Source organism: Glycine soja, chromosome 8 (genome assembly GCF_004193775.1).
Source record: "Glycine soja cultivar W05 chromosome 8, ASM419377v2, whole genome shotgun sequence".
In the NCBI taxonomy this organism is placed as follows: domain Eukaryota; kingdom Viridiplantae; phylum Streptophyta; class Magnoliopsida; order Fabales; family Fabaceae; genus Glycine; species Glycine soja.
Window position 1 is genome coordinate 39,575,549 of NC_041009.1, and position 9,168 is coordinate 39,584,716.

At 31.4% G+C, this 9,168-nt stretch overlaps 1 pseudogene; it reads left to right on the forward strand.

Annotated features, from left to right (window-relative positions):
• The first annotated feature begins 5,850 nt into the window (after positions 1 to 5,850).
• Positions 5,851 to 8,760, forward strand: LOC114424169 (annotated as a pseudogene).
• Positions 8,761 to 9,168: the final 408 nt, after the last annotated feature.

A 9,168-nucleotide genomic window follows, 5' to 3' on the forward strand; every position in this document is an offset into this window, starting at 1 on the left:
TCTATCTACTATATCAACTTTCTACTATCTATTTAATAATGGATTCTATTTAGTAATCTACTTCTACTATCTATTTATCTATTTAATAATGGAATGGGTTGTCAAAATGTGCAAATTGCCCCTACCTCTAGCGCCGACACGTGGCTTGCTCCTCTGTGTTTCTTTGTTTTGTTTGCACCCGATGTTGTGTTGTTTTTGTGTGTTGTGTTTTTTGGTTTCCATTTGCTTGGGTTGAAAATGAAAGAGGTTAAGCATTGGGGTATTAAGATTGGGTTAAAACTCTCTATGGTTGGCATGTTGTTGTTGTTTAGACAAAACCATCGAGGAAGGTGCGTTGAAGTCATTGTTTCTGTGTGCATGTTAATATTAATCCAGTTTTGCATTGTCAGGAATTTACTTCAGGTCATGGTTTACCACAAGGAGCTAAGTATAAACTTTCTCTTCTGGGACAATGGATGCAGAAACCTTATTGATAACCATAAAATGAAGTTACTAAGTTAAAGATAAGAATGAATTGCTATTGAATGGAAGTTTCAAACTGATTTTTATTTTTTTCATGGAAGTTCCTAATGTTGTGATGTTTAGTGTAAATAAATTCAAGCTCAGGAAGCTTCAAACTGATTTTTTTTTCGATGGTTAATAACTTTAGCTATCACCTAAATTATTATTATTAACCTATGCTTATATGTTCTGTGCAAGGATGGTAATGTTGATTTGAATGTTTCTCCAAAAGCACTCGATAAACACCATTATAAACTTACTCCTTTATGTTGAGGTACTATTTTTTTGGAAATTTTTAAAGTATAAATAAATTCAGGCTAAGGAAGCTTCAAACTGATTTTTAATTTTTTTCATGGTTAATAACTTTAGCTATCTCCTAAATTATTATTATTAACCTATGCGTATATGTTATGTGCAAGGATAGTAATGTTGATTTGAATGGTTCTCCAAAAACACTTGACAAGCACCATTATAGACTTACTCCTTTATGTTGAGGTACTGTTTTTTGGGAATTTCTTTAGTGTAAATAAATTCAGGCTAAGGAAGCTTCAGGCTTCAAACTGATTTTTATTTTTTCCATGGTTAATAACTTTAGCTATCACCTAAATTATTATTATTAATCTATGCTTATATGTTCTGAGCAAGGATGGTAATGTTGATTTGAATGCTTCTCCAGAAGCACTCGATAAACACCATTATAAACTTACTCCTTTATGTTGAGGTACTATTTTTTTGGAAATTTTAAAAGTATAAATAAATTCAGGCTAAAGGAAGCTTCAAACTGATTTTTATTTTTTTCATGATTAATAACTTTAGCTATCACCTAAATTATTATTATTAGCCTATGCTTATATGTTCTCTGCAAGGATGGTGATGTTGATTTGAATGCTTCTCAAGAGCACTTGATAAACACCATAATATACTTACTCCCACATGTTGAGGTACTATTTTTTTGGAAATTTATGTTGTGTAAATAAGTTTAGGCTATAGTATATAACATGTTTAACCAATATTTTGTTACTTATTGTAATCCATGAATATTGTAGGTAATTGGTCCATTTGGTAGTTAATCAATCAATTAGTGAGATGCTACTCAACTCATACATTGTTAATGCAGGGAATTTTGTGTCTATTGGTAAAAATAGATAATACAAAAATAATTTTATTTGTCTTTCCTATAGTGTTTTCCACTCAGGAAACAACTTAATCCAAAGGTAACAAATTATTTAATATACAACACAGATTTTTGCAATTTCAGATTTTGGAGTTTGTTTAAATCTTTTACTTTTTTTTTAATTAAAATCATTCCAAATTACACTATAGACAAAACAATGCTTGACATAATAAATGCTTTAGCTTTTTCAGCAAAAGTAATAGTAATTTCAAGAATCAATTGGTGCTATAAAAGTAATAAAGCAAAAATATATATAAAATACAAATCAAGTAATGACCCTTAACAGGCATGTGCTATCAAACTAGTCATAAGCAACAATTGTATATTCATTCTATTTAAGAAACATAGGCATACTTCATTTTATATCATTCATCATTATTTTGTCTCCTCTCATTCCTATCTAGTTATGTCTTCAAACACTTCAAGAGAAATCAAAATTAGAGATATCAAACCAGATCAAGGAAAATGATTTATGAAATGTCAGATTATTAGGTATTTGACAGTCTGTCAAAATATCAATGGAAAACATGTATCTTTTATTCAGTTCATTTTCATAGATTCTAAAGTATGTTTTAACAAGAACCATATTTTCATTTTTAGTATTTGTAGTTTCTCATTTTAAACATTTCCAATATTGAGGTGACAATACAATAAAACAAATTACATTTATGTGCATTTTTGTTTCAATATGTAGGGTTCAAAAATTGAAGGTCTAATGAAAGAGAAAATTTATGAGAGAATTTTAAAGGATAAGATAAATTCTAAAAAACTTTACACATTTACTAATGTTAAATTATTAGATAATTTTGGGATCAATCGTATGACTAATCATCGTTATATTTTATTGTTTACCAAAAAACCCATATTAGAGGAGCTGAAAATGCTATATATACTAACTTTGTGCTAACACCAATCCACTTCAATGAAGTTCACAATCTAAAGCAACAGGCAGACTTCCTAATAGGTATCATATATTATTGATCTTAACTTTTTATATCTATTACAATATACCAACACTGTTTTTTTCATAGATATAGTTGGTGTTGTTACAACAAGGTCTGGACCAGAGTGAGATTTGCAAGACACAAACAAGATCATAAAATTGATTTTTGAAATTTCAAGCCATATGTATGCGTTTACTTATTTCCAGTTTCTCATTTTAAATTAACAACAATATATTACAATTTTAAATTATGTTAAAAATGCATAGGGGAAAACTTGAATTTGTCTTGCATGATAACTATACTGAAAAAGGACTGAATTGGTTGATCCATAGCACAACTCCAATACCCACAATTGCAATTCAATTTGCTAAAATAAGTCAAGCTTCTCCATTATTATATGATTAGAAAACCCATATGGCAAACTTTTATTTTTTCCTTATTTCTATTTTAAATTAATGATTCATTTTCCCCTTTTTCTATCACTAATTTTTCTCTCATTATGGAAGGTGATGCTACTGTTGAAACAGTTGAAGATACAACAATGATTCATTTCAACCCCAATCTAGATGAGTGGCCTGCAATAAGATATGGATGATTAAAATTATTTCAATTCCATAAAAATTTAGATGTTATTTTAAACAATTATAATCTTCAATTTTTTTTAAAACAAATTATTTGGATCCGCACTTCTCGACAAACCCAATATTAGATATGTACATTTGCAAGTGAACCAGGTAATAACAAAAAATAACTTTTTGTAAACTTTCCTTTTTTTTATAGGATGACGCAAGCTGTTCAGACTAGAGTAGTAAGAACGATTGAAACATATGGAGAATTTTATCTTTATGTTTTTAGATATTATGTTGTATCTTTTCGGATATCTTTTTATAGCTACTATCTTTTTCTCTAAGGTTGATGTAATATTATAATCTCATAAAACAAACCGTGTCATTCCAAAAACAATTATATTTTTGTAATATATTAAATATGATACTTTTTGCTTTGTTTTCTTCTATAATTTAATCAATCGGAAACAAAGTTGAAGTTGAAGTTTATCACAACAAGTTAAATTCAAAATCTATCTTTTGGGATTCAGGATGTGAAAAGTCTGCTAATCTTAGGCGCCTAATCATCAAGGTACTTGTTTGCTTCTTTATCATTGTTTTTAATGTGTATAATGGTTGACTTTAATTCCAAAACTTAATGACTATTGGTTAATTGTTATATCATTTTTAAAGGAGTTTGGAGAAGATAACCCAAAATAAATATATATACATATATGTATTTATTTTTTAAGTTTGATCATTCGTATTTACTCATGATATATCTTGATGTACAAGCTTTGTTGATGTTTGGTAGATGATGGACACCTAACTAATATGAATATGTAATCTACATTTTGTATGATTACTCTCCAACTTGATATTCATATCAGCATATTACTTTAGATTTTATTTCCTCTACCAAATCAAATCATTCGAAATTTAAAAATATAAATTTGTTTGAAATAATTATGCTAGTAAATTTACTTTCTAATTTATTTTTTTATATTTTTTTCTTGTCACATAATTATTATCACTCCTTATTAAAAGGTCTAAATTCAAATTGTGACTTTACAAAGAGGAATGGAAAAAAAAGAAAAGAATTTAACAATGATACAATATTTATCTTTATGTAACACTTGAAACTATTTAACCATTATGTTTTAGAGAAGCAATAATTGTAAATGAAATAATTGAGAATTACTCTTCAATTTAACCAATGAATATTCCCAGAGATCAACTTTAATCTTTCGTGATTAAAATAAGTTCTCAGCCTTCTGGCTCTAACCAATTTCGAAAAAAAAAACATAATTAAGTATTAATAATTTTTACTAATCTATTACTGTATTTTGTTCATATAATTTTTTTTAAAAAAATCAATTAATTAGTAATAAATTATGAGCTTCTAATGAGATTGACTATTTTGCTTAATCGTAAATATATAATTTTCAGCTGTCAGTAAGGTTAAATCATTCCTATAGATTCATCATATATACGATAATAATTTAAGGCACATTTCATTTATAGAGTTTACAGACCAAAATATTGATTCTAACTAATCACTTCCTTTTACTAAAATTTTATCACATTTATGTCTAATACTCTACACTTTTTGAAGAAACAATAACTTATAAAATTATGTGACTTGCTCTCTAAGTTAACATGGAATCAATCCGTAAGTGCGCACGGGTTTAAAGTAATCACTTTCTTTTACTAAAATTCTATTTCATCTGTCTCTAATACTCTAATCTTTTTTTAAAATATTAACTTTAACTTACATGCAACTATATTTGAGATAATTCTATTCTTTTATTAAAAGCATCTTATTAAAAACAAATAAAAAAAACTTTTATTGAAAAATATGTACATTTTTATATATTTTTCCTTTTGCTAACATAAAAAACGCATTCCACTAAAATATATATTTATGTTAAACATAACAATGACTTATAAAATTATATAAATTGCTTTCGAAACTAACGTGAAATCGACCCTTGCTTACGCACGGGTACATGACTAGTTATTTATTGTTATTGATTCACCATACTTGGATAATTGGTTGTCTTTAATGACATTTTTCATAGAGCTATGATATGATGTTGTGTACTTTTGTTCAATCTTCATACATTTTAACCCAAAGGGTTGGGCAAGAACATAAGTGGAACAATTTATTTAGTATCTGAACTTATTCTTGATTCTCACCGCGTGTGAAATGACAATCACATATCCGAGTCCGAGTCGAATTAATTTCTGACAGGTGACTGAAAAACACTCTTGATATATGACCCTGGATAAAAAAAAATCTTCATACATTCCCTCCTCTTCTTTTTTTCTCATTTCATTATTATTTTCCTTGAAAATACACTGCCATGTGAATGGGAAAGGATTCTAATGTAACACCGAGTAATCTCTAGAAGCTATTTTAGTCTCCAAACGCATTTTTTATAAATTTCATACCTCCTGGTAGCACCAAATGGTGGGACCATGGTGGCCCTAACAATGTAATAATTTCTCCACTTCATTTCATTTGGAACTTCAAGGGAGGACACAAGAAAGTTGTGAACCGACTCAGGTTCCTACCTTTTCACACAACTTAAAATCTGTTCCTATCTTCAAGTGGCCTTTCTTCTAAAGGAATAGAGAAGTGTTGACATCTCATAAATCATTGGGATAGGAAGGAATTGTTGAACTAATGATGTTTCCCACATTAAGCATTAGTTGGTCAAATATATTAAGTGCACTATTGATTTTAGTAAAATGTTCTTCCATAGTAAACGATATAATCATAAGCGATGCAGCTAGACTCTAAACCCTCCTTTTCTTCAGATCCTAGTTGTGAATCCCAACTATCATCAGCACAATAGAAAGTGATTCAGATCCAATCATATCAGAATGGAGAAAACAATCCCTCTTGTCTATTTCCAATGCCTTGTTTTCATTTTCATGAAGCATGTATTGCTATCAAAAACAGTGATGGCAGAACCAAGAGCCAAAACTGCCAATACAACATGTAACAATAACTCGATAAGCTAGAGCACAGCACCACTATCTTTGTTCCAAATTTTGTTGCAACAATGGAAAAGATCAGTGAACAGATGCACAACACCGGTTATGGCACAGCAGTTGTAGGGACAGGAGGACCAGACACTAACTATGGATTGGCTCAGTGCTATGGTGATCTCTCATTACTTGACTATGTTTTATGTTATGCTGAGGCACGCACGGTTCTTCCCCAATGCTTTCCTTATAATGGCAGTGGAATATTCCTCAATGGTTGCTTCATGAGGGCTGTATAGCTTCTATGACAAGTACACAGGGCCAGGAGACAATGCTGTTTGTGGAAACACAACAAGGAGGAGCACAAATTTTCAAGCTGCAGCAAAGAAGGTTGTTTGGAGTGCTGTTCAAGCTGCACCAAACAATGAAGGGTATGCTAGGGAGGAGGTTTCTGTGCCAGGAACAGCAAATGATTCAGCCTATGTTCTGCTAATTGTTGGAGGAGTTTGGACACAAGGTCTTGTAGAGCTAGTCTTGAGAATGCATCTTCTTCAATATTGGGGTGCTTGCCCTGGTCAGAAGGGAGAGCATTGAACACTGGATGCTTCATGAGGTACTCAGACAGAGATTTTCTTAACAAGGAACAGGAAAATGGAAGTTCAGAAGGTAAATAAATTGCATTTTCATTCTTCACTGTAATTGAGTGTTATGGTTATTTTGTTAGGATCCAGCTTTTAGCAGTGTGAAAAATTTAGACCTAATGGTGTGAGTTGATTTTGCTGACTTGTGCAGATAATGTATTAGTGATAGTGGTTGCAGTGGTCAGTTCAGTGATTGTTTTGGTGGTTGGAATAGCTATTGTGGCTTATATCCGCAAACACAGATATATTCAAATGAAACGAAGAGGTAAATGACTTAAATATTTTATACATTTGCTTGTGATAAGTATGTCAAACACAGAAGTCACATCTTTCCTAATTACAAAACAGAATATCTTTGTAACTGTTTGTACTATATATTTATATCATAGTCTCCATCTCATTCCTCTCGGTCCTATTTAATAAAATGTGGAATCATCATTGTATTATAGCACAATTTTTTTCAACAAGTTCCTTATCTCAATTGTCATTCTGCTTTCTAGGTTCAAATGATGTAGAAAAGTTAGCCAAGAGCTTCACCACAATAGCTTGAACTTCAAGTACTCTCTTGAAAAGGCTACTAATTCTTTTGATGAAGTTAACAGGCTTGGACAAGGAGGATTTGGAACGGTTTATATATTTTTTCCTCTACAAACCTACATCCCCATTCCCCACCATATTTTACATTTCAAAGCCACTCTTAACAAAAATTTTATTGCAGGGAGTTCTTGCTGATGGAAGAGAGATTGCTATCAAAACATTATACTTCAACAACAGACATAAAGCAGCAGATTTCTACAATGAAGTCAACATAATTAGCAGTGTGGAACACAAGAATCTAGTCAGACTCTTAGGATGCAGTTGCTCAGGACCTGAAAGCCTTCTTATATATGAATATCTACCAAACCGAAGTCTTGATCGCTTCATATTTGGTAATAACTCAACTCATGAAATAGACTGTCTCATTTCAGATTCGAAAATCCCTCCATTTCATGGTTAGTCATGAAATGTCAACTTAATACATTTTTTCTCAAAAACATTTCTCTATATATTATAGATAAAAACAAGGGTAAAGAACTAATCTGGGACAAGAGATATGACATTATCATTGGGACAGCTGAAGGATTGGTTTACCTGCATGAGAACTCCTACATTAGGATAATCCAGAGATATAAAAGCCAGCAACATCTTATTGGATGCAAAGCTTCATGCTAAGATCGCTGATTTTGGTTTGGCCAGGTCCTTTCAAGAAGATAAGAGCCACATTAGTACAACTATTGCTGGAACTTTGTATGTATTTATTACCAATAATGCACTTTTTTGAAAACTAATAACATACCATCGTTCATCATTGAACACATTTTAGTAGAAACCAAACTCTTGCAGAAAAATAGTAATTACTATGTATTATACTTGAAACAGTGGTATACTCATCTTTTGCTTTTGGACCTGCAGGGGTTATATGGCTCCAGAGTACCTAGCACATGGTCAATTAACAGAAAAAGCAGACGTATATAGCTTTGGAGTGTTACTGCTAGAAATAATTACTGGAAGACTGAACAGCAAAGCATCAGAATATTCGGACAGTCTAGTTACAATCTTAAGTTGCACAATATAAGTTAATTTGTCCTAATTGTTTTTCAACTAGTTAAGACAAGATTGCATGGTGAACTGACTTGTACCTTTCTTTCATTAATCAGACATGGAAGCATTTTCAGTCAGGGACTGTGGAACAAGTAATTGATCCATGTCTAGTGTTGGATGACAACCATAGAAGCAATGTCCTGAATGAGATTTTAAGAGTGTTGCACATAGGACTTCTATGCACCCAAGAAATCCCTTCCTTAAGACCATCTATGTCAAAGGCATTAAAGATGCCAAAAAAGAAGGAGGAGCACTTGGAATTGGAAGCTCCTTCCAATCCACCCTTCATACATGAAAGTACCATGGAACTCCATGACTAAAATGATGAGCCATTTTACCCTCTCAATGCAGCAGATTCATTGGCTACTATGTCTTATAGCTCATTTTATCCCAGGTAACTAAGAGAATGCAGAGAAAAAACACACTTCACTATACACAAGGGTTACAGACTGGTTTCACTTGTGATTGCCAAATAACTTGGTCAGGCTTATGCTTATGCCATGAAACTGGCTACCAAAGTTTTTGAAAGTTTGGATAGTTATCATTCTAACTTCATGCCTAGCCTACACACAGGGAGAGCAGTTAAGCCAGATTCCCCAGAAGGGTAATGAGAAGCAAATGGTGCATAAATTACATATCCGGATATGATTTGTCACTGAAGAAAAATTGAATGTATTACTAGTTTACAATAACAAGCTACTATTTATTTGTGCTTTGATCTGTAAAAC